This window comes from Strongylocentrotus purpuratus, unplaced genomic scaffold (assembly GCF_000002235.5).
Source record: "Strongylocentrotus purpuratus isolate Spur 01 unplaced genomic scaffold, Spur_5.0 spur5_scaffold_16, whole genome shotgun sequence".
Taxonomy (NCBI): Eukaryota; Metazoa; Echinodermata; class Echinoidea; order Camarodonta; family Strongylocentrotidae; genus Strongylocentrotus; species Strongylocentrotus purpuratus.
Window position 1 is genome coordinate 21,436,311 of NW_022145601.1, and position 25,341 is coordinate 21,461,651.

Consider the following 25,341-nt stretch of genomic DNA (forward strand, 5'->3'; position numbering starts at 1 on the left):
CAGATTACGGTAGCCACAGTAACGCACTGTTCCTCTTTATCACCTGAGTATTATAGTGTCTCTCCTTCTTTCCTCGTCCCCTTCTATTCTCTCGATCCCTCATCCCCATTCTCCTTTAATTTTCCCCTGCCCCCCCCCCCCCACCCCCCATGCACCCCTTCAGCCATTTCCCTCTCTTCGCCGTAAACCCAATCATCTTTCCCCCATCCTCTCTAAACTCGTTCTTCCGCCGGTTTGCTTGCTCATCCCTCCCCTCCTCCCCTCCTCCCCTTGCCTTACCGCTTCCCTTCTCTAGCTCTCTGTTTACCACTCTCTCCTTCTTTCTTCTCTCCCCTTTCATTCTCTCCTTCCTCATTCTCCTCCAACTTTCGTCTTCTACCTTTAATTCGCTCTTATCCGTTAATCCCAGTTTATCCAATCCTTTCCCCTAGTTCCTTCACTCCCTTTTCCCAAACCTTCATCAACTCATTCTCCAGTCGGCCTGCTTATTCCGCCACCCGCCCCCCCCCTCCTCAATCTTCCTTCCCTCCACCCCGCACACGCTCTTTCTCCCTCTCTCTTTCCCTTCACTATCCTGCGCTAGCTCTTCTTATTTTCCCTCATTTCCTAAACGCTCCACGGAGTATACGCCCTTATTCCCTATTACCCGGCCGGCCGCCCTCTTAAATCCAAAAGAATGCCCCCTTTCGCCTTCTCCCCACCTCCGCTCCCTTTTCTCCGCGTCTTATTAATGTTGGTCCCTCTCTCGATCCCCCTTTCTCCCTGCTTCCCCTCTCAAGGCGCGGATCCAGGATTTCTTAGGGGTGGGGGCCCAATTTTTTTTCTTTTTGCTCCCGGAAATTTGAAAATCGCGCCAGCCGAAAATGCGCTCAGTGGGGGGTTGGGGGGGGGGGGGTGGCGGGTAGTAGTGAGCACATTTTTTTGGGGGGAAGCCCTCTAAAATTTGCATCCCCCCCCCCTCCCCCTTGAGCGGCAGGGGGGGGGGGGGTAGGTTAAAATTAACGTGTTTTTACATTTTTATTTTCGAAGGGGGCCCCCCCCCCACCCAGATCCGCCACTGCCCCTCTCTTACCTCGCTCTCTCAGCTCCACCGTTCCTCTCGCTTTCCTCTACTTTTTGTTCCCCCTTTAACCTCCCCCACCCCCCCCCCCCCATTAATTCCACTTTTCCCCCTGCTTTCACAGAGTCTCCTCATTGTATATTATATCACCTCCCATTTCTTGGCCTTCCTCCTCTTTCAGCCTAACATCATATATCGGGCATATATCATTATTATTGTCCCACTCATTTCTAGCCCTTCCTCCATTTTCTTCCCCATTTCATCCTCTTTTTCCTCACTCAATCCATCTCCTCCCTTCTTCCCTATTCTACTCTATATACCTCTCTCTTCTACCTCCTGCTCCCGCCCTCCTTTACCCCTCCAATTCTGTTTTCCACACTCAGTCTCCTTCTCACCTCGTCCCCTTCTATTCTCTCGATCCTCCTTCCCCACCCTCTCTAAACTCATTCTATCGCCTCATTCGCCGTCTTGCTCATCGTGTTGATATAGGTGATATATTACTATATTATCCTTGTCTCCGTATGTAGAAAACAAAACCTGTTACAATACAAAATATGGGGCACCTTTCCCTCTTCACCAACCTCTCCCCGAATCAAAGAATATGTACAACTCATGGTTTGGAGGAACAAAAATTTAAATTTCCTCATAAAAGGAATCAATGTTACTGATCATGCTGAGCTTATAATGCAGTCGCTTGTCTTCACACATTCTTTATATATGAAACAGCCCCGGCAACTGAGTGGCCGGTGGCCGCCTATCACACTGCCCAAATCGCGTTCCAGAGAAGAACAAAGTCCACACAAAGAAATAAAATTCTCGACAAGAGTCAAGTGTTGAAGTGGATAGTAACTTTATTACAATTTATTACATATAATCATGAAAAGTCACATCTATGGGCTGGAAGCCCCCAACTCTGCTAAAACTTTAGCACCTCATGGCGGCAAAGGAAATGAGGTATGAAACAAAATGAGGAAGTCATCCGAAAAGTAAAAGCTTGTGCCAATTCAGGAACTGCTTCCCATTTTATACCTTCTGACACGTGTGTTGCCCCTTAATAGGGCGTGTCACTACGAGGCATTGCGTCAAATTAATCCCTGGAACCATATACACCCATATTAAAAGGAAATTTATTAATTTTGCGAACTTAACCTCCAGAGTTGAGCTCACCGGACCCACCATTACTCCTCTACAATCCATTGATGTGTATTGCATGTAGTCCACAGTCAGGAGGGTCACAAACCCCTCTACATGTACATCCACTGTCACATCTTGATTCTTGAGATGAACTCGGTAGAAGTATCCACATTGTTTTGGAGTTGCATGCTCCTTCTGGTGACTGCTCCCCCCTTCAGCTACTAGTACAGAAAAGTCCAATGGCATCCTTGTACGCAATTCCGACAAGCCGGCTGTTCATGAATAAAATATAAACTATTTTCAAATAGTATACAACTTTAGGAAGTCAAGCTGACATCATCAGTGTATTTCTTCTTCTTTTTCTTCTTGTTCTACTTCTTCTAGTAAGTAATCTTCAAAGAGTTATTCGTTTTATAAAAACATATTGTTCGTTCGACAGGAGTACATTCCTTATTTTCCATGCTTATCAGCCCAACGACAGATCCCAGATAATTATAATAATACATGGTCTTCATGGTCTGAAATGAAATTACTGTATTACCAAACATGCCTTTCATTACTAATATACTACGTTTGCGTAAAAGATCTAATTAAACATTCAGACCATTGTTTTTATGTTTAAAATCACCAATCCAAACGTTGAACTTGGGTTACTGTTGTTAACAAAATATATTGTGAAAGTGGGATTGGTTGCATGTGGTAAGGATGTGTTGCATGTTAACAATTGCAACAGAAAGTTCTCACTCTTCTATGGGGCGACTTACTTCAGACACTGTCATCTGGCCTCCGAGCTTTAGACAGCAAGGTCCTTGTCTACCATATCATTGTGAGCTTCTCATTCTACCCTTCATTTGCATGAAATACATTACATGTACAGGCACCTGTTTGTATAGAGACATAAAATAAATTCACTTTTACGGCATGTTCATGAAAGCAATGTGAAGTACTAATTATAAAGTGAACAGCAGGGTAGGGTTCTTGCAGAATTTCTAGAACTCGCAGTAAGGGTGTAATAAATATAAACTTTGAACAATACTGGTATGTAGAAAGGGATTTAGGGTAGCCCGAAATTGGGTCTGGCAATGTTTAATACATTTAGGGTTGACATTATGTTTAGCAATGGATCCAGGATTAAAGTTAAGAATTCATTTTGTGTTACAACATAACCAGTACATAAATGCCAATAGAGCACGTTGTAAAAATCGCTGAATTCTTTTAATTGGTAATACAGTGCTACATGTTTCACAAACTGCAGGCCAGTGTGTTTTTACTTTATAAAATCTATTTTAAATGATACTGTGTTACATACTTTTTTCTCTTACACTCTACATCATGTTTCTGCTTTCACAATACAGAGGAAGATTTTAAAACTACCATTGATGAGTAAAAGATACATGCAGCTCCACCAGCACCTGGAAAATCAAGTTGTACAACACCTTCTCCTGAGACAATTGCTTCACATAATTTTTCTACACTATTAAACTTCATCCCTAGGCCTAACCCTAAACCTAAACCACCTTAATCACAATTCCAACCCTCAGTCTAACCCTACACCTTTTACAAAATAAAGCCTAGAGTAGTCGTTGCAGGAGCAAATGTTGAGTTACTAAAAATGCCATGACAGACTCATATGCTATGAATTTATCTCTGTTTCTTTCCCTGATTTGTTAAAAAAACATTGTAATATGCATTATGAATTACCAGTCCATTGTGCTTCGCTCATATATTGCCAGGCACAAGAGGCCATCGCTTAGAGGTAAGGGGCAGAACATCAAGACTGGAAGTGGAACCTCAAGGCACCCCATGATCTCTCAACAGCAAGCCCTTCCTCTCCATCTCTGGAACAGAATTATAAAAATATTCAATAAATATTAACCAAATATGTAAGAATACACAAAAATTGCATTATTTTTTTTTCTTCAATTGTCTTCAATGTTTACTTTCTTTTTCAGCAAAATATGAAGGTCAATTATTTTCTTTTTTCTTGTCATTCTGTTTCGTGTATAGGACTCCCCCCCCCCCCTCCCCCCATCCCTTCTTCAAGGCCTTCAAATGTTAATTATAAAAAAAATATATATTGGAAGTTAAAATACACTATAAATAAACACTACAGCAACTTGTTAGTAGACATCTTGTTGCACACATACCATGTAGCCACCCCTGAATCGATACTTCTCATACCAGCCCTTTGCATACCCCTCCAACTTGGCCTTATTTAATGCCCTCACCCATTTAAAAATTTCCTTTTACTTGACTAACTAAACAGGTGAAGTTTTAAAAAGTCCAAGTTAAAAAAAAAAAAAAAAAAAAAAATTACCTTTTCTTGTTGTGGTCCGTTTTCTCCAGGACATTCTTGTTTCAGGCACATACTCAAAGAAGCAAGCATATGGTAATACACTCTGTATATTTCCTGTAAAAGAGAGGGGGAAAATTTATTCTAAAAATAGCTAGGTTCACATTCAGACTCAGTGACTGAAAACAACAGTCACTGCTACAATGTTTGCAGTCTAAAGACTGAGAGTAGAGACAGAGTCTTGACGTAAACTAAGAGACATAGAGTCAAGACTGCGCCAAAAAAAGATCAATACTCTAGAGTAAATTTAGAAACCACTAGCATGACTAGGCACTAGACTACACTACACTGCAGAGTGCAGTATACTTCTTCTCCTTCTTGAAGATAATCTGCCTCCTATCCTTCAATACCGGTATTGAAGATTCTTGCAGATGCCGTATATTCATGTATATGTATATTCGGCCTGAGTGGGGTGTGCAGGTAGACCACTACATCAGGTTTTTCCCCTATTCTTATACGAATAGTGCCGTGGGTTCTTAACGTGCAAGGGTAGTGATTATCCTGTACACAGGGTCTCCTTTTAACATCCTATCCGAGACGGATTGTTTTCCATGTAACATAGCCTGCGTCTATGAAACAACAAGGGGAGGGGCAAGTTAACACACAACGCTTGCTTCAGTCATCCGCCTGGGTGCGATTCGAACCCAAGATCTTTGGGCCGACAGGCAGACGCTTTACCGACTGAGCCACTTTGCCTCCTAGTCCTCCTACTGTCTACCGACTAGACTCTAGATTATTTACATTTCTATTTTAATTCTAACTTAACTAAAGTCTAGTGAAATCTTTACTCCAGGGAGCTCCGTCACCGAAGCCCTTCGGAGGCCGTAGGCGGAGTTCTCTGAAGCATGTACATGTATAGCATGGAGTTAGTGAAATCTAAACACTGTTTGGGGGTTTGCAGTTTATTGCAGGAGTTGTTGTTTTGGCTGCTTACAGCTTAGCCTGCCCTTGAAATAAAAATGGAATTTTCAATTCTAAATTTATTAAATCCGACAGCCAAGTCCGGATAACAGCAACGGATGACAGTAGATCTACTACTACAGTATACCACTCCAGCAAAGTATAGACTGATATAGACCGAAAGCTTCAGTCTCTGCTGCAATTGTTCTGCTGAAATTGCATCTGGCTCATCTGACCGCCTCTATACATAGACTGAAGTACGTCCTATGGTGACTGAGTGGAACAAATGGTTTGGTTCGGCAGGACCGCGATGAATGAGATATGCAACAAGATTTTTACTCTTTACATCCTCATATATTCACTTTGGCTGTAAAATTACATTTGACTATATTAACAAATAAAAAATAACAAAGAAATATCTACTTTGACTTACGATAGCTTGCTCATTTAGATCCTACATTAACAAGTCAACGCAAAGCGTAGCATCCCCTCGCAGGGTACAAATGGCCTATATACATGTACATCAGAACAAGTTAACTCCATTGGACTATACTATTATATTACTAGGCAAGGAAGTTAACCACATTTTCACATATATGACCTTTCACCTTTCACCTACATACTCGGAAATTAAACTTAGCCTGTATTTTGATATCATGTACCTTCATATCAAATTTCATTAAAATCCGTCAAACATTACCGAAGTTATTGATCGGAATCCAAAATTGTTACGGACGCACGCACGGACGCACGGAAGGGCGGACGGCAGTGTTTCTATATCCCCTCCGACTTCGTTGCTAGGGGATAATGATTAATCCGAGAAAGTCTTGTAGTCAACATGATTCGTTGTCAGCCACCTGGTTTTTAGATGATGAATATTCATTTTTTCTAGACTAGTACTAGCCTAGATCTAGTAGTAGTAGACCTCTAGGTGTCATCAATTGTCACTAGATCTAAGTAAAGTACACATTTTGAGTGAAATCAGCTGAGTTTTGTACAGTGCTGTGTGAAATGTTGAGAATCAATAGCACAGCTTTTAATACACAGCCAGGACGCAGGAGGCGAGTTTGTTCAGTTAGTAAAGCGTCTGCCTGTCGAAGCAAACATGGAGATATAGATCTAGGTCACGTCTACTAGAATAGCGCTTAATACAAATGTCTCTCAGCGCCTTTACTTTAGGCCTAAGCGCTTAACAACAAGTATATAGACCCTAAATATTATTAGATCTACTATCCTTCTTCTTCAAGATAATCTGCCTCCGGCCTCCTTCAATACTGAAGATTCTTCAAGATGCCTGCCCTAGAATCTATACCATTGCCATATACTTTAGTACTAGGCCTGATTGGGGTGTGCATGTGGACCATTACACTAGGGTCTACTGTCTAGATTTCACTACTTACTAGACCTCTAGCTATAATTTATAGCTACGAATAGTGCAATGAAATGGTTCTTTGCAAGGGTGGTGACTCTCCTGTACACGGGGCCTCCATTTAACGTCCTAGAATTCCTATCCTGTGTTCCACTTGACATAACCTGCGCCTATGAACAAGGGAAGGGGAACGTTAACACACTTCAGTCATCCGCCTGGGTTCAGGTCGAACCCGGGATCTCCCTTCTTAGATCTAGACTAGACCTATATAAAAATTAAATTATTTATTATTATTATTATGCAGCTAGACTATGTGTGTTCAGTAGACAGTAGGCCGTAGGGTCTGTTGCGAAAATGCCCGGGAGTTCTAGGGCGGGCACTACATGCAGCTTCCGCTCTCAGGTCGCGCCTGAAATTGGGCAATTTAATTAGATCCGTCTAACTTATAGTGGGGTAGCTTAGTGACAAATATACCTTTGATCATGACAGGCCGGACAAAAGCATAATTTTTTCACCAGACATTTGTATATGTATGAGGATCAAAATTAGGCTATGCTCCAAAAAATCTGCTGACACGAATCATGAGTAAGTAGCCTTAATTTACATAATTTCAAAAGTCCCACCTGTGTGACAATGTGTCTGCATTCATAGACTAGCATAACAGGGAATTCCCCTGACTCCCATGAATGCTGGCTTCTGATTGGTCAAGAGTTTGTACTGCAAGCTGTAGTTTCAGAGAATTAGAAAGCAATGGGATTGCAGAGAAAGCTATTTTCATCCTTCTCCGGATCCAGTTGATTTATTTCAGACATTTCCCTCATTACAAACGTAAGTAAATCAGTTTTTACTGTAATAAACATCTTCTTAACTATTTAGGCATATTGTAATTTCAATGATGATATGTACACTTGCTAAGAACAAACCAAGAGTCAGTCCCACCCATGCAAATTTGTGTTATGAAATATATGAAGGGTTGGAAAGGAAGTAAAATAAAATTTCAAGAGACGATGAACAAAACTGATTTTTAGTACTAGTCAGAAATAATTTTTCTTTTCTTTGCATCACCTTTCATGAAATTGGTGCTATTCATTTCTCTTCCAAGATGAATTGTACTTTGAAAACAAAGGGGAAGATAAGTAGAATTGTGCCATACTCTGCTAGTCTATACCACCAGACACACCTTAACAACTTTGAACGGGGCATAGGTTGGTCAAAATCTAATTCGAGTGAGTGTTTGTGTGCATTATTATAGGTGTATTAGGGTGTGTTATGGTCATATATCAGAGCTAATTTGATGAAGTGTGTACCAATCAACTTTAAGCCCGCATAACTTTACACATAGGCCAGACCTGGGTAATTTAAAGTTGGGTGAAAATTCATTACTGCAATGCGGTTTTTAAGTTTATGCCTTTACATCAGAATTGGACCGATGCCTCTCTGAATGTCTCTGTAAATGGGGACCAAGCATATTTATCTACACTGGTATAGTTACGGGTTCATGTTTTATTGATTCTAAGAAGTTTATACTGTACATTGGGCCGTATACATAAAAGGTAGCAACTGCTTGTAAGCATTGGTTCAACTTCAAGCATAAGATCAAGCATAAAAGCAATTGCCTAAAATCTGTATGAATAACCTTGCTTGTCCTCAAACTTAGCTTTTGCTTGCCTTCAGCATGAAATTGCTCTGTCTTTCAACAAAACACGTCACACCATTCTAGGGAGAACACAAGCGGTTTTCATTTATTCAAATGTCATTTGTTTGGTGGGAAGCTTTTTCCTGATATAGTAATTCATACTTAGTTGCTTACAATATTTTCATTTAAGCTCTATTAAAGATCCATTATAGAATGATACATCACGAACAAAATCATGACATGACATGACAAAATCATTTGAAAGATAATACTTATTTAGAACTTCCCTAAAAAAGGTGGGGCTTGAAAATGTCTTCAAGTGAGAAAATAATGACTATTAGTTGTCAAATCGACTTTAGGGCTATAGAGCCCAAAAGTAATAGTCTTGATTTTCAGACAATTGTACCGAATGGTCATACGTTTTATGCTGCGCAAAGATTCAATCAGTTTAATCTTGGCCATCACAAGAAGTGGGTTATTGATGTAGACAAATGCTCATGTACCCTTTACAACTCTTTTCATGTATGTTATTACCAAAGAAGAAAAAAAGCCAGTCAGTCACTCAATAGTGTCTGACAGTGAAGTCTAGCAAGTGAACGGGTTTCCTTGCATAATTTGAATATGAGGACACTGCTAACGTTTAAATTTCACAGATAGGACATACATGACATATTCATAATTCATGCAAAGTTCCACAGAATTTGAGGTTGGCTGCAAAAGGGACATAGTACCTTTAAGACAATGGAATAATAATAATAACATTCGGTTCTTGTGTAGCACATATTGAACGTCTCTTTGCGCTTCCAAATTTGGAAATTATAACCCCGGCTTTAGCATGGCTTCCATTACAGCGCTTAAGCATTTCAAGGAATTAATTCCTGCCAGGTACCCAGTTTTACCTCACCTGGGTCGAGTGTGGCAAATGTAGATAAATGTCTTGCCAAAGGATATTAGTGCCGCAGCAGGACTCGAACTGCGGATCTTGTCCACGACAATAGACCATTAAGATATTGACAAGGTTACAGCAACATGTGCTAGCAACATCTGATACTAGATAGCATCTCTTCCAGACAGGCATGAACACTGCAGACAGTTCTCTCATTTCCTTACCGTTATCCACAAGAATATAGAGGTAAGAACTGTATATTTTGTCCTTAAATTACTTAACTTGTACTTTTTTTAATGGGTTATTGTAATGGAACTGGTGTGTGAAAGTTTTTAAAGTTTAGATTTGTCACTAAAAATATAGTGACGCCTAGTTACGATCTGTATTGTACATTGTACATGTACCTTTATCATAATCAATGTTTGTGGTTTTAAAGATCGGGTGACATCCAAATATAGTTTGATTCCTGTTGATGTGCAGCCTAGAAAAATGCTCCAAATCTCATTCATCTTGTGACATCATCTGTAAATCATTAGTGAGCTAACAAGAGACAGTGGTACATGTACATCTGTATGTATAATTGCTAAACCAGAGCTGATCACCTGTTTACAATATACCATAAAATACCAACATATGAGTTGCTATGTCAGAAGTGGTGTAGCATTACCAGGAAAAGAAAAGTAACATGGAGGTATTTGTGTGCATGTGCTGAGTTGGAGAAAGTTACATAACAATTTCTCTTGTTAGCTCACTAATGATTAACAGATAGAAGAATGAAATCTGGAGCATTTATTTAGGGTGGAGCTTAGCAGGTCTGAGCAAATTATTGTAAAATATTTAAAAATCTATGAAATATATTTATAACAAATTATGAGTTGTATGCAGCCCTGCACATAAACATAAACCAACTTATATTTGGATGTCACCTGACCCCATAAGGTTTGCCTCAGTACTGATGTTTAAATTAGACTCCTGATATACATGGGTGTACATATACATGTACAGGTCTATGGCTATGCACAGTGGTAAACCAGTAAAAATGAATGGAATCCTTGTACATATTACAATTTTGAACAGATTAAAACAAGTCTGTCATTAATTAGTACTTAAAGATTTGTGTAATGTACAATAAAAGCATCCTTAGTGATGGTGCCCATATAGACTACTGAACTATTTCTTAAACAACACATGGATAAATAATAACATATTATGTAATGCACATGCAAATATGCATTCAAGATGTACTTCTAAAATAATTTAAAAAAATGATTGTTTTTAGTGTCCAAGCTCAGATATATGTATTAACATTGTTCTGTCCAGTACAAACCGCTAATTTCCTATTTTCTTCTCCAATTACAGGATCAATGTGAGCGATTATGTGGCCATATATTTTGATGCACCTTCATCTAGCAGCAGGACTACAAATGGGGTGGTTTTCATGGCTCTTGTAAGTATTACCCATGTTAGATCTCGGATTATTAAGAAAATATTTAACAGGATCAACTTTCTTTATTTGAGAAATACTTAGACAAAAAGATTTTTCTAAAATGTATATGAGCAGGTGTTGTGGTACTAAACAAAGTTAACAGGGTGAATAAAATAAAATAACGGACTGTGAGATATTTCAAGGAAGTGAAATGGATTCTGAAAGCTATTTTTTTTCTGTGTTTTAATGAAAGTTTGTATTTGCTATATTCTTATTTTGCTACTAGGTAAAAGCTGTGATTGATGATAATGTCAAAGTCAAATTCATGCGCCGGAACAGCAATGGTCTGTATGAATTTACAGAGGACTGTGAAGCCCATCAGCCTAAAAAGATGTAATACAGAAGATGACTCTACTAACCATGACCCCAGCCGACATAGCTTACCTAGCTTATAATTTTTAAGAATGAGAACTGGACATGTTGGCAGATAAATTTCTTTGAAATAAGAAGTTGAACACAATTGTGTTCTAGGACAAAAACCTGTAAATGCTTACCATGCTATTGGTTTCAAATATATGAATGTCTGGGTAAATGTTATAACACAAACCAAACAAGTTCGTGGAAGCCACTGTGCAGAAATGTAATTCTTTGCACTAAGAATAAATGATGACAAAGACGCAAGTGAAGGGTAATGATACATTGCTATGAATTAACATAAATGGTTTCTATGTGAACAATTATTTTAAGTACTTTACTTTCAGTTCAACATTTTATCAAAACTTCAAAAGTAAGTTTAAATTTTGCCTTGTATATTGCCTTTGTAGTTGACAATATAGTGTGTTAACATGTGTGAAGTCTCCGAAACACTACTTTGAACTAATCCTATACATGTATATGTTCCCTGAATGTTTCAACTTTGATATGAGAAAAGTGGTTTCCCTTGAAATTACATACTGGACAATATATTTCAGCCCAGATCAGCACAGATTTGAAATCCTCATGGATTCTATTAAGTGACTTTGCAATGTTTGCGTACTGAACAAAAAGCTCATTGTATTAAGTAAAGATAATTTGTAACATACATGTACCGTACTGTATATTAACAAGTATTTTTACTCTGTAAACAAATGTTTTAGGTGTTATATTAGTAATTTAACATATCATTAACAGTTTAAGTTGAATTTTTCTTAATATGTTACCTAAGTAATGGACAAAATTTTATGTTAACATAATTGAAGCCTCCAAAACAGGCAAGATTGTTAACCTGAAGCCTCCGAAACACACACATATGAAATTTTCAACTTCCTCATTTGAAATGCGATTTCTTTGGAATTTGCATTGTAGTTAGCCCTCACTGAATGGTATTTGTAGAATAATTTTTATTTTGCTCCCCCTCTTGGAAGATAGGTAAATTTGACAAATTAAATGTCAAATTCATATTTTGTCTTGAATTTGACAAACGCATTGAATTTTTTTAAAGACCAAATAAGTTTGACCAAAAAAGCTTTATAAGCCTTCAAGTACATTAGAATAGCAAATGAAAAATCGCAATTGAATTATGTTTGGAGAACAAATGTTGTCATTTAAGTTGATAGAATTAAAATGTTGTTTTTGTTCAAATTTATCATATTTGTCACAGTTTTTCATTATTTGTCCAGGTTTCTCATGTAGTTTAAGCTCCAGAACCAAAAAAAATCCATAATTTAGTAAAAATGATTATGAAAACATATTTTGAAATTTTGACCCTGTTTGAGAAAAGTTACACCCTTTACCGTGAAAATGACCATATATAACATGTAGTCCAAGTGGTACCATAATAGTAATGACCCATCAGTTCTGATGCCAAGAAGATTTAAAAACAGAGCAAACTAGAAATATCACTGAAGGTGATTAATACCCCTAATCCAGTATATCCAACTCATGTGATCATAAAGAATGTAACTTGGGTTAAAAATTATTTGTGTATATGTGTTGTGTGTGTGTGTGTGTGTAAAAAAAACCATAGTTCTTTTTGAGTTAAGTAATTCGCTCAACAAGATTTTTACAAAAAGTTTGTGGTTACCATGACAATGCTTTGTCCGGTGCAAACGCAAAGGGCATTTTGCACAACTACACATATAGATCATCGTACACACCAAATTTGATCATAATAGCTTAAATGCTTCATGTTAATGCAAAAATATGTGTTTACCAGGACAACGCTTTATCCGAGTACAGTTTCCATGGAAATGCTTTGTCCGAAAAACAAAAAGAGTATGTCTTGCACATCTATACCCCAGTGCCGTCATGAACACTAAATGTGATTTCAATTGCTTCAATATTGTGGAAGTAGTTCGCTCAGCAAGAGTTTTGCAAAAATATCTGGTTACCATGGCAACGCTAGGTGGCGCACAGTCACAAAGGGTGTTTTTTATAACCACACTCATAGATCGTTATAGATACCAAATTTGACATTAATTGCTTAAATTCTGTGGAAGTAATTTGCACTATAAGGTTTGGTAAAATTGTGGTTACCATGGCAACGCTTTGTCCGACAAACACAAAAAAACATGTCTCGCACATCTACCCCTCAATGTCATCACATACACCAAGTTTCATTTCTTTTTTGCTTCAAAACTATAGAAGTAGGACCACGGTTGCTTTATTTTTGGGGTTTTCCTGTGATTATGTAATGAATAAATGATGTCATAATGACGTCATTTTCACCACCTTTCCAGCATCAATTTTCTTGGAGCATAGCCTTTTTTAAGAAGGTACATCGTGAAGATAATTTGGTGAAAAAATCATGCTTTTGTCCACCGTGTCACGATTTTTTCACTAAGCTACCCCACTATTAGGCCTACTCATGCACTCGCCCCGGCACACGAGCTCTAACTCTCAGGATCAATCTTTGTTTAACCTCCGGAAAGTATTCAAATATCAAAAAACACATAAATATCACCTTATGAATACGAAATTACGGAATAAATATGACATGTACTTACAGGATTTCTACAGAAAACCGTGTCCAGCACCGAAGTTGCCTAGCTGTTAATGTTGTCACAGATAAGGTCGTTGTTGTTTTAGTTGGATATAGGCGAGCGCGACAGTGCAATTAGACTCGTTCGCGAACTATCAATACATATTATTGACTATATAAACTTGTTATTTGTTTTATGAAACGGATTTTTACTTCTATCGCAGATTGAATTCTTAATTAGATGTGTTATAAATAACAAATTTGTTATATTTATTCGATTCTGAGTTCAATGCTGCGGATATATTCGAGTCTCTTAAGACTTCTGGTGCATTTGAGTCTTGAACAAGACTATTCAGTCGCTACCCTTGGTAGGCTGTTCTTAAAGAAAAGATCCGCAATTGTCAATGACTGCTAATTTGTGTCGATCACGTTGTCATTTAAGTTGTAGGCAGTTTTGTTTGTTAAAGTTCTGTTTCAAAGGGAAACAATTATCTTCATAAGCCAATTAAGTCGAATTCAGAAGAATGTTAGATGGTGCAGAGGTACAGCTCAATTAGACTATACTGTGAAACTAAGGTCAGTATATAGAAACACTGATAATGAATATATGATGATGACGATAATAATAATAATAGTAATAATAATGATAATAATAACAACAATAAAAACTTACAATAATGATAATAAACCATATGTTTGAGGCTTGGAGCTTTTATGTCACTGAGTCAATTCAGTTCGCACCATTTGACAGTTTTGGTTAAATTATGCTCTCGCCAGACCAGACATTGAATATATATTTTTCAAATTAAAACTTTGTATGTATTTAAAAACAAAATTGAATAGCGGAACTACAATTCATCGCCCCAGATTTAATACCGCTTGAACACTCATGCTGAGGATCAATTTACAAGAAACATAATAGCATATATACCTCAAAGTTAATTGTGCTGAAAATAAAGTTTATTGAGGGGGTGCATTAAAAGAAAACATATGGAGATAATGAATAATAACATATGCAAGGTAAACCAAAAAAGCCCAAATCTATACCATATAGCTGAATACCAAGGTTTGATTGTTCTAAAACGACTGCACGATTAAATAAATTCCTATTATGCGAATGATTTATTTAACATGAAATGGGTGTACATAAACATTGTTAATATCGTGATATCCAATAATCATACAACTTAAATAGTTTCATATTATACACACTAAGCAGTGGCAAACCCTACACACACAACAGCTCTTACATCTATTTGTCACATATTGCAGCTATAATCTTCTATAGATTTCTTGTGTTCGAATATTCACCACATAATGTGTATAATTTTGTTAGTTTTACACTAAGTATTATGGAAAGACATAAGAACGTATTAGGTTCAACTTTGCATATGAACTGCATAATAAATAAATGGCAGGAAAAAAAAAATCTGAATTCGTCTAATTGCTACGCAAATTCTACCTTTAATTAAACGTAATTAAACGGCGTGATACACCCTTTCCTGCATGTAAAATACACGACGTGTAAATCGATTTCCACACAATCTGTCACGAATGGGATCCATCCTGAATGGAAAAATGTGTATGTACGAAGGTTTACAGTTCGAGATGGTGTTATTGTCCTGTTTAGGTACTTTGTTCAACTTTTTGTCTTGCGCTTTAAATTGATGATTCAAACTTTGTAGAGTGATAGTTCATGCCATTACATATTTTTAGAATCAATTTTTGAAACACGGTTACATTAAAAACATATTTTAAAAATTAATTAACCTAATCTATTTTGAAGAGCGCCCTCGCTTTTATCCTCGTATCGACGTACCTAATAATATTGCACTTTACTTTTATGTCAGCTTTTTTTCTGGTCAATATAGAGGTTTCTTTCAGCTAGATTCCTTTCGTGTGCATTCAACCTTCTTTCAAATTGGTCTTACAACTGATTGGATTCAAATGTTTGTCCCTAAACGGAAAATGTGCTTAAATAGCGCATTGTTCTTAATATGTGTGCCATGTTTTGTCAATGGAGGCTTCTAATTGTAGCCACTGCCCCCTTTTAAATATAAGACGGATTATCTACAAACTATATTAAAACCGTGTAACAATTTAGGAAATTTATCAAGGAGAATTACAAAAAATGATTATAGATTATTGAAAATAAAATTTAGCCATGCCCATACATTCAGTAGAATTGCCTTAGTAAGATATATTGAATGTCTTAAATCATAGATGTAATTTTAATTTTAACGGGGCATTGCAGGAAAATGTGAAAAATAGTATTTGACAAAATATTGTGCATCAGTTTATAAAATGTACATTGTATGAGTGATGAGGGGCAGCATTGTAATGAAAAGCTTGACAATTTTGGCCCTAGAATATAGTTTTTTGATTTTGTTGTTACATAAGAGGGTTTTCATGACATGCAGTGAAATCACAGGGTTATATCAATGCCCTTCTAGTTCCCAATTTGCGACATAGAGTAGAGAACACCGATGTGTTTTGAACAGCTATCATGTTTCTGTGGAGATCCAGAATATAATCTAGCTCTGAGCAGATGTTTTACTTTTCTCGGAATCTCACAGCCCTTAGTCCAAATATTTTTACTTTACTTTAGTGGCGTCCTACCGGTTTCTCGTAATATGATGGACCAGGACTCCCCTCTCCAAATCTCAACAACCCATTTCACATCAAGTCTCTCTTAATCACACCAAGGCACAGCTGGCAGCCATTATACTTAAAGTATGTGGCGTCTACACTCAGGGGCGGATCCAGCAGGCGAAAAGAGGGGGGGGGGGGCAAATCTTGAGAAAACAATTTAGCGCCGACTAAGCCGGCCGGTGAAAAATGAAAAAACGCGGGGGGCTGGGTGTAGAAGCACATTTTTTTTTTGGGGTACAGTTTTAGAGGAAAAATTTAGCGCCGACTCAGCCGGCTGTGAATAAGCGGGGGGGGGGGGGGGGGGGGGGGGGGTAAGAGCACATACATATTTTTTTAATATATTGGGCCCACTTCGTGAGAAAATATTTAGCAGCTATTCATCCAGTCGGTGAATACGCAGGGGGGGGGGGGGGTGTAATATTTTGTTTTGGTGTGGGAGAAATTTAAAAAAAAAAATTTGGGCGCCGCTTTTGTTTTTGTTTAAAAAAAGGTTAAATTTACGTTATTATCCTATTTTTTTAAACATTTTTTTTTAGACTAGAGGGTGGGGGGAGCAGGGCCGGAAAAATCGCCACGTGGATCCGCGTCTGTCTACACTGACTTAATGGCACAAACGAACAATTCAAAGACATGAAATTGCAAAAGAATAAATCTCATCCAGTTTGAAGTACATGTAGTACAATACTGATAAAATCGTTTATTAAAGATATAATTCTTCTGTCAATATTGTTAGAAGAAACACATTCTTGGTAATAATATAACGTCGGGTATTTAGGGTAGCTGAACAACAACAAATGTAAAAACACATAGATGTTTATACAGGCAAATAAAGTACAAATTGCATTCAGAGAAAGGATCCATCACCAAAGAAAAAAACAAATTATAATAGAACCTACAAATGTACTCGTTATTACACATCTCATGATTGCAATTAATATAAAGATGTCAATACAAGTTGATACTATGAAAGAAAGAAAAGACTAATGCACATGCCTCTCAAAAAAGACATACAAAAGACATAACCTCGCACTCATCAGAGCGAAACTGGAGAACATAGAGCCAAAATAACTACACTACTTTAAGATCCTTTTCTATCCAATCCAACAAGTCTGAAAATTTGAGACAAAAGGCATCATTATGTAATTGCTGAACTAACCCAATTACACATTCCTCTATCGATTGATTTGCTTGAGAGGAATACCTATAGGGGGGGGGGGGGGAGGGGTATCTGAAATGATATGTGACATCCCATCAAGGAGTGAAAAGAAAAGTAAAGGAATGCAACATGATCGACCCCTCCCACATATGATCCAACTTGAGATTCCAGTTATCTGTCTAAACAATTAATTCAATTAATAAGAGCAGCAGCCCCCCCCCATGACATCAGTGCCCTCTCAGTAACTCAACCCATGCTAAACTATTAACACTACCGATTAATTATCAAAAACCAAGATCATGACAAGATATCAGTTGAAAAGTCTTAAACTGCCTATAACAGGAATATCAATTATTTAAGTTAAACTTACACTGTACATGCACTATGTATTTTCTGAGAAGACTGTAGGTATTTGTTTAACCTTTTCCCTCATAAAAGATAGAGAGATTATATAAAACTTGCACACCAGAGAATTCGAAAATTTACCAGCAATTACCCTTAGCTTAATTACCTAATGTGATGGGTGTATTTTTGCTACCAAAGAATACATGCCAAAATAAAATCAATATGATTTTAAAGAATTGTATACATTTGAATGTGGGCAATTCAACTAAAATTGACCATGAGCCGAACTCATGAAAATTGGCAATGACTTCAAAAATATATATTTCCTGTAATGACAAATTTAGTACCAAACACAGGAAAAAAGGTATACAAATAGGAAAAAAAGCACCCCGTTCTTTTCTTTGAGTAGAATAATAATATTGAAAATTGTTTACGCATGGCTTAATTGGGTTAACATCTAGCAAGAACTTTAGTACCCCAAAAATGCTCCAAAAAGAAATTGTATAGCAATTGTAAATAGTATAACCTTATATTTAAACAATTATGTTCAGAGTATAAGCTTTTGTTGATACCTAAATAAGACTTATTACTTATTGAGCTCTAAAACTCATACAGTTTTGAATTAAACCGACAATGGTCAATGAAAGAAATGAAATCCCATCGCAAACACAAATAAAAGCAGTCACAAAAAGTCAACACCACCCTCTCCTCAGAAAATACATGCCTATAATTGTGATTTCAAAATTCTGTAATAACCGATACATTGGTTAATTGGTGTGAAAAACCTAAATACAAGCTAAACATAATGAATACAAAGATTGATTAAAAAGATACTTCATTCTGAGATGACTCTTTTGTAATTAATCAAAATTGTAATAATAATCATAATGCATGTAAGTACTTTAATTGCTGATTTAGAGAGAAGGAGAAAAAGTACATGAGAGGGGAGGATAAAAGAATGAAGAATGGAAAAGAGAAGAATGAAAAACAATAATATGGTAAGCAAAAATAAATAAATACAAACATGACAAAGATAATTAAAATCACAGTTGGTTGTTAAGGAGTTGTACGATATAGGGAATAATTGAAGTGCGGTGTCTCTCAGTTCTACAATAGGGTATAGTTATGTGTAGAGAGTTTCATAGTTCATGGCAAGAGGTTTGGCGACGAGTTGGCGATAGAACATAATTCGATCTCGTGATGACTTAAACAGTTTGAGAGAAAAGGATTCAAGAAGGGCAAGACGGCAAGAAGTTAGACTCTGGAGAGAAACGAGTGGTTTCATACAACTGTTCTTATCCAAGGATAATACAGCAGACACGTTTCTGCACTTTCTTCAGATTGCAAGATAACTGTTCGGGAAATTGATGTGGACCAAACTGGAGAAGCGTATTCTAGCGAAGATCGGATATATGTCGAGAAGATGTCTGCTAGATCTTCACATGATACTCTGAGATGTCGTAAATGTATAGTCGCTTGCCGGCACTTGATATCATATCAAACACTTGGAAATTCCATTTGAGATCTGACTGTAACTCCCAGAATTGTCGGAGTGGTGCAGTTTTGGATGGCCTTGTGGTCTAGGTGCAGCATTTGAAGGGCTGGTTGGATACACTTGAGGAAAACTTACTTGGATTTGGTTTTGAACTGCTCACGTGAGTAAAATTCCTTGTCCATTACTAGCTAGTACTTCTGTACTTGTCATGTCTAGTATAGTTACACAGAGTCCAGTTTCTCTCCAACTATTCAGTTACATACTGTGCAATGCAGTGAATGCTCCTGATGGTAAAATGTATCTAAATCACTGACTGTTCTTGCCCCTTTTAATTCTCCCGCAAGATGTCTGAAATGACCATGGTTATTTCAAAATCGCATGTCTTTTCAACTGGAGTTCACCATTCTTTGGGATGTGCTGTTTTGTTTTGGGGAAACCAGGTGAATATTGCTCCACTGATAACTTTGGTCGAGCCATTTGATGCAGTGTTGAAGTTGTTCCTTTGCTAGTAGCTCTATCAAATAAAAGAAACAAAAGAGAAAAGAAAAAATTCATTAAATTTTGATAAAAAGTGAAGGAATAATGTAATAACGGATGCTGAGCTTGAGCAAAGCTGCAAAGGAGATAAAAAAAGGGACACCAATCAGACTACTGTAAGATAATTTTTCATTTCAACACTTCGACACAAATTTCCTTACGTGCTTGAGGCTCTATTTTGTTTCCTTTGCAGGACTTTATCTGTTTCAAAGTATTGCAGACTGCTGGCCTCAACTTATCTTCACATTACTGATTTTTTTTTTAATAAATAGTGTATAATATAGGCTTAAACACTATCATTTTAATCTTGAATAAATACCCTTTTTACTTTGTACAGATTAATGTGGCACATTTAAACATTAATATGAATATCATAAGTAGGTGTTTCTTCTAAATGATCCAACAGATGCAATACTAATTGGTAAAGAACGAAAATTACATATCTTGAAAACAGTCCAACATGAAGAAAACTGCACGTTCTCGCAAAACAGTTTATGTTATGCCTCAACAATAACGTTTGCTGTAAAAAGTGTGTGACTATTTCAACACTCTATGCTAGTGGGAGGCGGGTCCGCCAAAACATATATCTTGAGATCAAAGTATCATTAGATAAAATTTTCATTCCTGGATTTTGTACAGTTTGGGGTTTCAGAGATTAAAAAATAAAAAATAAAATCCCTCCATTGTGTAAATTCTATAACGTTATCTGTATTAAACAATGTGAGAGTTTTTTCTATTGGCATAAAGAGAAATCCTTATGTGACCTTTGACCTACTTACCCCAAAATATAATCAGATTGTCTTCCTAAAGTGATACATACATGTACTATTAGCAGGTTTGAAGTTCATACCTCAAATGATTACTAAGATATCGCAATTACAAGGCTTAAAACGCATTCATTAAAAAAAAAAGTGGCAACAACCAAAGGAAATTGGAAATGCCCTTTAGGCTCCCTGCACCAAAAGCAGGCATGGTGTTAGGACTTGTATGTGACAGAAGTAATTGTGAGGCAAAAGAAGCTGTGAAGGTGGAAGGATAGCGAGGATATCGTACATGATCAAGAATGTCAAATGCAATCAGATCTATAAACGAAACTTAAAACAGAATTGGGTGTACAGAATCATGCTACTTGTATGACATCAAAGTATGCCCCCCCCCCATGCCCCATGCTAAAACAAAATTCACTAAAATGTGAAGATGCAAGGAAATTTATAAAATTGACTTAATCTCTGGGAAAATCACAAATGATGGGAACACTGGATGTAGCATTAGGTGTATAGGATCATGCTACTTGTATAGCATCAACGTATGACCCCCGCCCATGATGATTATACGACTGAGAGTGCGTCAACCATGATCACTGCTGTTAATGAGACAGCCCCACACCCATTGCTGCTTCGATGTACTTACCCCAATATGTAATTTCTTTCATAGCAGGTAATTAGCAGGCAAGTGGTTGTGTCTAAGGGTTGAATAACAGCTTCAATTGAGGTAAAGTGTCCCCAGTGCTGTCAGCTGCACCATAATCAGGCACGGTGTTTAATAGGACTTGTTACAGAGGTAATTGTGAGGCAAAAGAAGCTGCGAAGGTGGATGGATAGCAAGGATCTCCTACATCTTCAAGCATGTTTGGTTTCTGTTCATAATAGATGCAATATTAACATGAAATTACACTAATTTTATGACAGCTAGCATTCAAATCAATGTGAAGATGTAATCAAATTTATAAACGTAACTTAAAACAGAATAGGGTGTACAGAATCATGCTACTTGTATGACATCAAAGTATGACCACCCCCCCCCCCCCATGCCCCATGCTAAAACAAAATTCACTCAAATGTGAAGATGCAAGGAAATTTATAAAATTGACTTAATCTCTGGGACAATCACAAATGATGGGAACACTGGATGTAGCATTAGGTGTATAGGATCATGCTACTTGTATAGCATCAACGTATGACCCCCGCCCATGATGATTATACGACTGAGAGTGCGTCAACCATGATCACTGCTGTTAGTGAGACAGCCCCACATCCATTGCTGCTTCGATGTACTTACCACAATATGTAATTTCTTTCATAGCAGGTAATTAACAGGCAAGTGGTTGTGTCTAAGGGTTGAATAACAGCTTCAATTGAGGCAAAGTGTCCCCAGTGCTGTCAGCTGCACCATAATCAGGCACGGTGTTTGATAGGGCTTGTGACAGAGGTAATTGTGAGGCAAAAGAAGCTGCGAAGGTGGATGGATAGCGAGGATCTTCTACATCTTCAAGCATGTTAGGTTTTCTGTTTGTATTAAAAAGATGCAATATGAAAATAAAATTAAAAAATTGCTCAAACGGCATTCGATCACTCCAATTTGAAGATGCAAGCAAATTTATAAAATTGACTTAAATAATGTTTGGAAAAAATCACAAATGATAGGAACCACTGGATGCTGAATTGGGTGTATAGGACCACCCTACTTGTATGGTGCAAAGTATAACCCCCCCCCCCTCCCCCTTATGGCTTATATTCATGACTGAGAGGTCAACCTTGATCACTGCTGTCAGTGTAAGGGTTGAATAACAGCTTCAATTGAGGCTTAGGGGGGGGGGGGGGGGGGCTAAGTTTTCAGAGGGGGGGGGGGGGGGGGGTAAAATGTCCTTTTGCGGTAATTGTCAGGGGTGATTGTCCGGGGGGGGGGGGTAATAGTCTATAGAACCCTATAACAACACGTACTACACCAATGCAGAATTAGGTGCATAGGATCATTACCCCCCCCCCCCCCCCTCCCTCCACTATAAATAGCTTTCCCTGAATTGTTCAAGTCAGTGCTTATTGTGTACTACTGTATATGCCCTTTGCTTGTTCGTATTGTTAGATTACAACAGTAATTACCAAAACAATAACATTTTTTTCTTCAAAAATAGAGTTGGGCCAGTGTATGATCCTAAGAAACAATTTTACCAAAAAAAAATTACATTGATAACTCATTTCAATGAAAACATATAAAATCTGATTGATTAAAATATAATGAAATTATAACATAAAGAACAATTAATATACTCCATCTACAAAATATTCAGTGAAAAATCCTGGTTATTATGTGTTAATGGCCAATAACATGCTGTCTGCTCCATAATGCATCATCATTCCATTTTGCCATTTAATGGTCCCAAATACAAAAATAGATAGTTTTTTGTTTTTTTTTCAAATCTTGTGATGTGTATTTCTAACAATGAGTTATTCCTATCATTCTCTATCTTTATGAAAAAGAAAAATAATAATTGCAAATTACAATTATGGATGTGGCTCTTTTACTTGTCCTTGCATGGCCCTAGCTTGACTTCCTGCAGGGTACTTTGTGCCAAGTTATTTCTCTAAGAGTGGAATTGATGTGAGGAATATTGCCATTTTCAGTAGGGGCACTGGTCTGAGAATGAAGATTGTCCACATAAACAAGAATATCCTGGTAAACGCGGACAAGTCTCGACCTAAAAAAATAAGGATAGTCTGCAATTTTCACAGACGTTTTTTCTTCTTCGGTGCTCTGCGGGTACAGGGTTCCTGATCCGCGTGCTGGCAATTAATGCGAAAAAACGGATTCCGTGTAATAAAATACCCCCAGTTCACCGTCTACTTTCTATGGGTTGTCCGTCTTCCCTAGGATTTATTGTTCATAAAAGTGAAAGTCTCTGCGTAAGTGTAAAATGCATTATGGAGCATCATCGCGGAATTCGTTTTTCGCATCACCAACGCGCGGATCAGGAATCCGGATCCTTAACAAAAATGTGGATGATCCTCATTTTTCTGGATGCGAATGGTCTGCGTTTACGAGGGTATTGTCGTTTATGCGGACGATGCTTATTCACGTACCAGCACCCCTACTGATTTTGTGAATAAACCATTGTTGTTGTTTTTTATCGTGTAGGCCTATATAATCTACAGACATGTGCAAGCATTGCGCACAATGAACCGTTAGGCTATACTGTGCAGAGTCCTTGAATGAGTGGTGGAATATTTCACAAGCATGTCAAGAATTTGTAGACAATATGGTCATCTTGACTATAAAATAATTATTTAAAATGAAATACCTACATAGTACATTGGCTATATAGCGCCAAACATGCCAAATGAGGAGAGTGAGCAGCACAAATAGCCGCAGTATTATCAAGGTTTGCCCAAAATTTCATTGAATTTTCTGTTAATCTAGACAGAGTCTATCATAAAGTCTATCGATGCGCAAACGCTAGTGAAACAAAGTGCAATGGAATAAAATCAAGCTTTCAAGGGGCATTTTTTGCAGTTTTTCAACGCGATTTTGAGCTGTGACTGTGAGTGTGAATCAGATGAAATTAAATAAGAGAACTGATTTTTATTAGGTTATTTAAACTGCAGTATGATTTTGAAGCATCATAATGATTTAGATCTATATTCAATATTCAATTGAACAATAATTTACATTTTCTCCTATTTATAATTTAGTAGGCCTAGACACCTAGATCTAGATCTACTTCTAGGCTACCGGTATTTGTTTTGTAGACCTAGAAATCTACACTGCATGTGTGGAAAAGTACTAGGCCTAATATCAGGAAATCCAATGAGTTTTATGACGTCGATACCGGTTAATTAATGGCTAGACTTATGCATTGAAATTATAGGAGTGTGAAGTGGAATTTGGTATGCTCAAGTTGGATGAATTTTGATTGTACAACACTTTTTCGTAGAAAAATTGCCAACACACACACACAAATAACGATAGAATCACACACAGAAAAGTTTATATTTGGGACTAGACTCTAGATCTAGATAGGTCTAGGTCTCATGAAATACAAAGGCAAATGGTTTTCAAACAATATTAGTCCTTATAATTAGACTCTATCGATTATTCCTCTGACTAAGATGAATATCTAGATCTATATATTTAAAACTTACGGTATACATTGTAGATATTTTTGGAGTGAAGACAAGGAACCACCAGCAGGGCAAGGCTAGCTGCGCCGACCAGCTGAAACTGTATCTGATGCTAACCGCAGGTACGAGCTCTGCGGCTCTAGCGGGGACGCCGGCGGTCGACGCCAGTCCTGGGCGTACTGCAGAGAGCTAGCCTTGCCGGGTCGCGCTAGCTAGCCCTGCCAGCTAGCTAGGCCGGACCCATGGGGAGCATCGGGGTTTTAATGTCCCCTTTTCCTTCCAAAAAAAGCCAAGAATTTTCAAATAAATGTTCAGTTTACGCATTCAGAAATGCCTCAGAATGTACCATAAAGCATCTTATTGTTCAATTTTTTTCCGGGGCCCTTTGGCTCCGGACCCCACGCCGATTTAACACTTCATGCCCCTCCTTTAAAAAAAAAACTCTTGGATCCGCCGCTAAAGCGGGTCGAGCATGCATGCTGTATTTCGCATAGGCTGCACTCCCTGATAATACGCACGCGTATTCCGCACAAGCATT

The 25,341-nt window shown here is 37.6% G+C and overlaps 3 long non-coding RNA genes across 4 annotated transcripts; 1 reads left to right on the top strand and 2 right to left on the bottom strand.

The window, feature by feature from the left end:
- Positions 1 to 1,891: 1,891 nt before the first annotated feature.
- Positions 1,892 to 13,804, bottom strand: LOC115924570. 2 transcript variants are annotated; one of them, XR_004064365.1, is made up of 5 exons: positions 13,749 to 13,804; positions 4,512 to 4,604; positions 3,896 to 4,032; positions 2,959 to 3,075; positions 1,892 to 2,466 (listed from the first exon to the last, which is right to left on the bottom strand). It is a non-coding gene; the product is annotated as an uncharacterized LOC115924570 (long non-coding RNA). The 2 variants fall into 2 exon arrangements; XR_004064366.1 differs by having other exon boundaries at positions 1,892 to 2,488.
- Positions 9,597 to 12,747, top strand: LOC115924571. Its single transcript, XR_004064367.1, has 2 exons — positions 9,597 to 10,785; positions 11,051 to 12,747. It is a non-coding gene; the product is annotated as an uncharacterized LOC115924571 (long non-coding RNA).
- A 3,207-nt stretch (positions 13,805 to 17,011) lies between the features above and the next one.
- On the bottom strand, positions 17,012 to 24,936 carry LOC105443320. Its single transcript, XR_004064368.1, has 4 exons — positions 24,825 to 24,936; positions 21,967 to 22,193; positions 21,319 to 21,544; positions 17,012 to 19,885 (listed from the first exon to the last, which is right to left on the bottom strand). It is a non-coding gene; the product is annotated as an uncharacterized LOC105443320 (long non-coding RNA).
- Between the last annotated feature and the right edge of the window lie 405 nt (positions 24,937 to 25,341).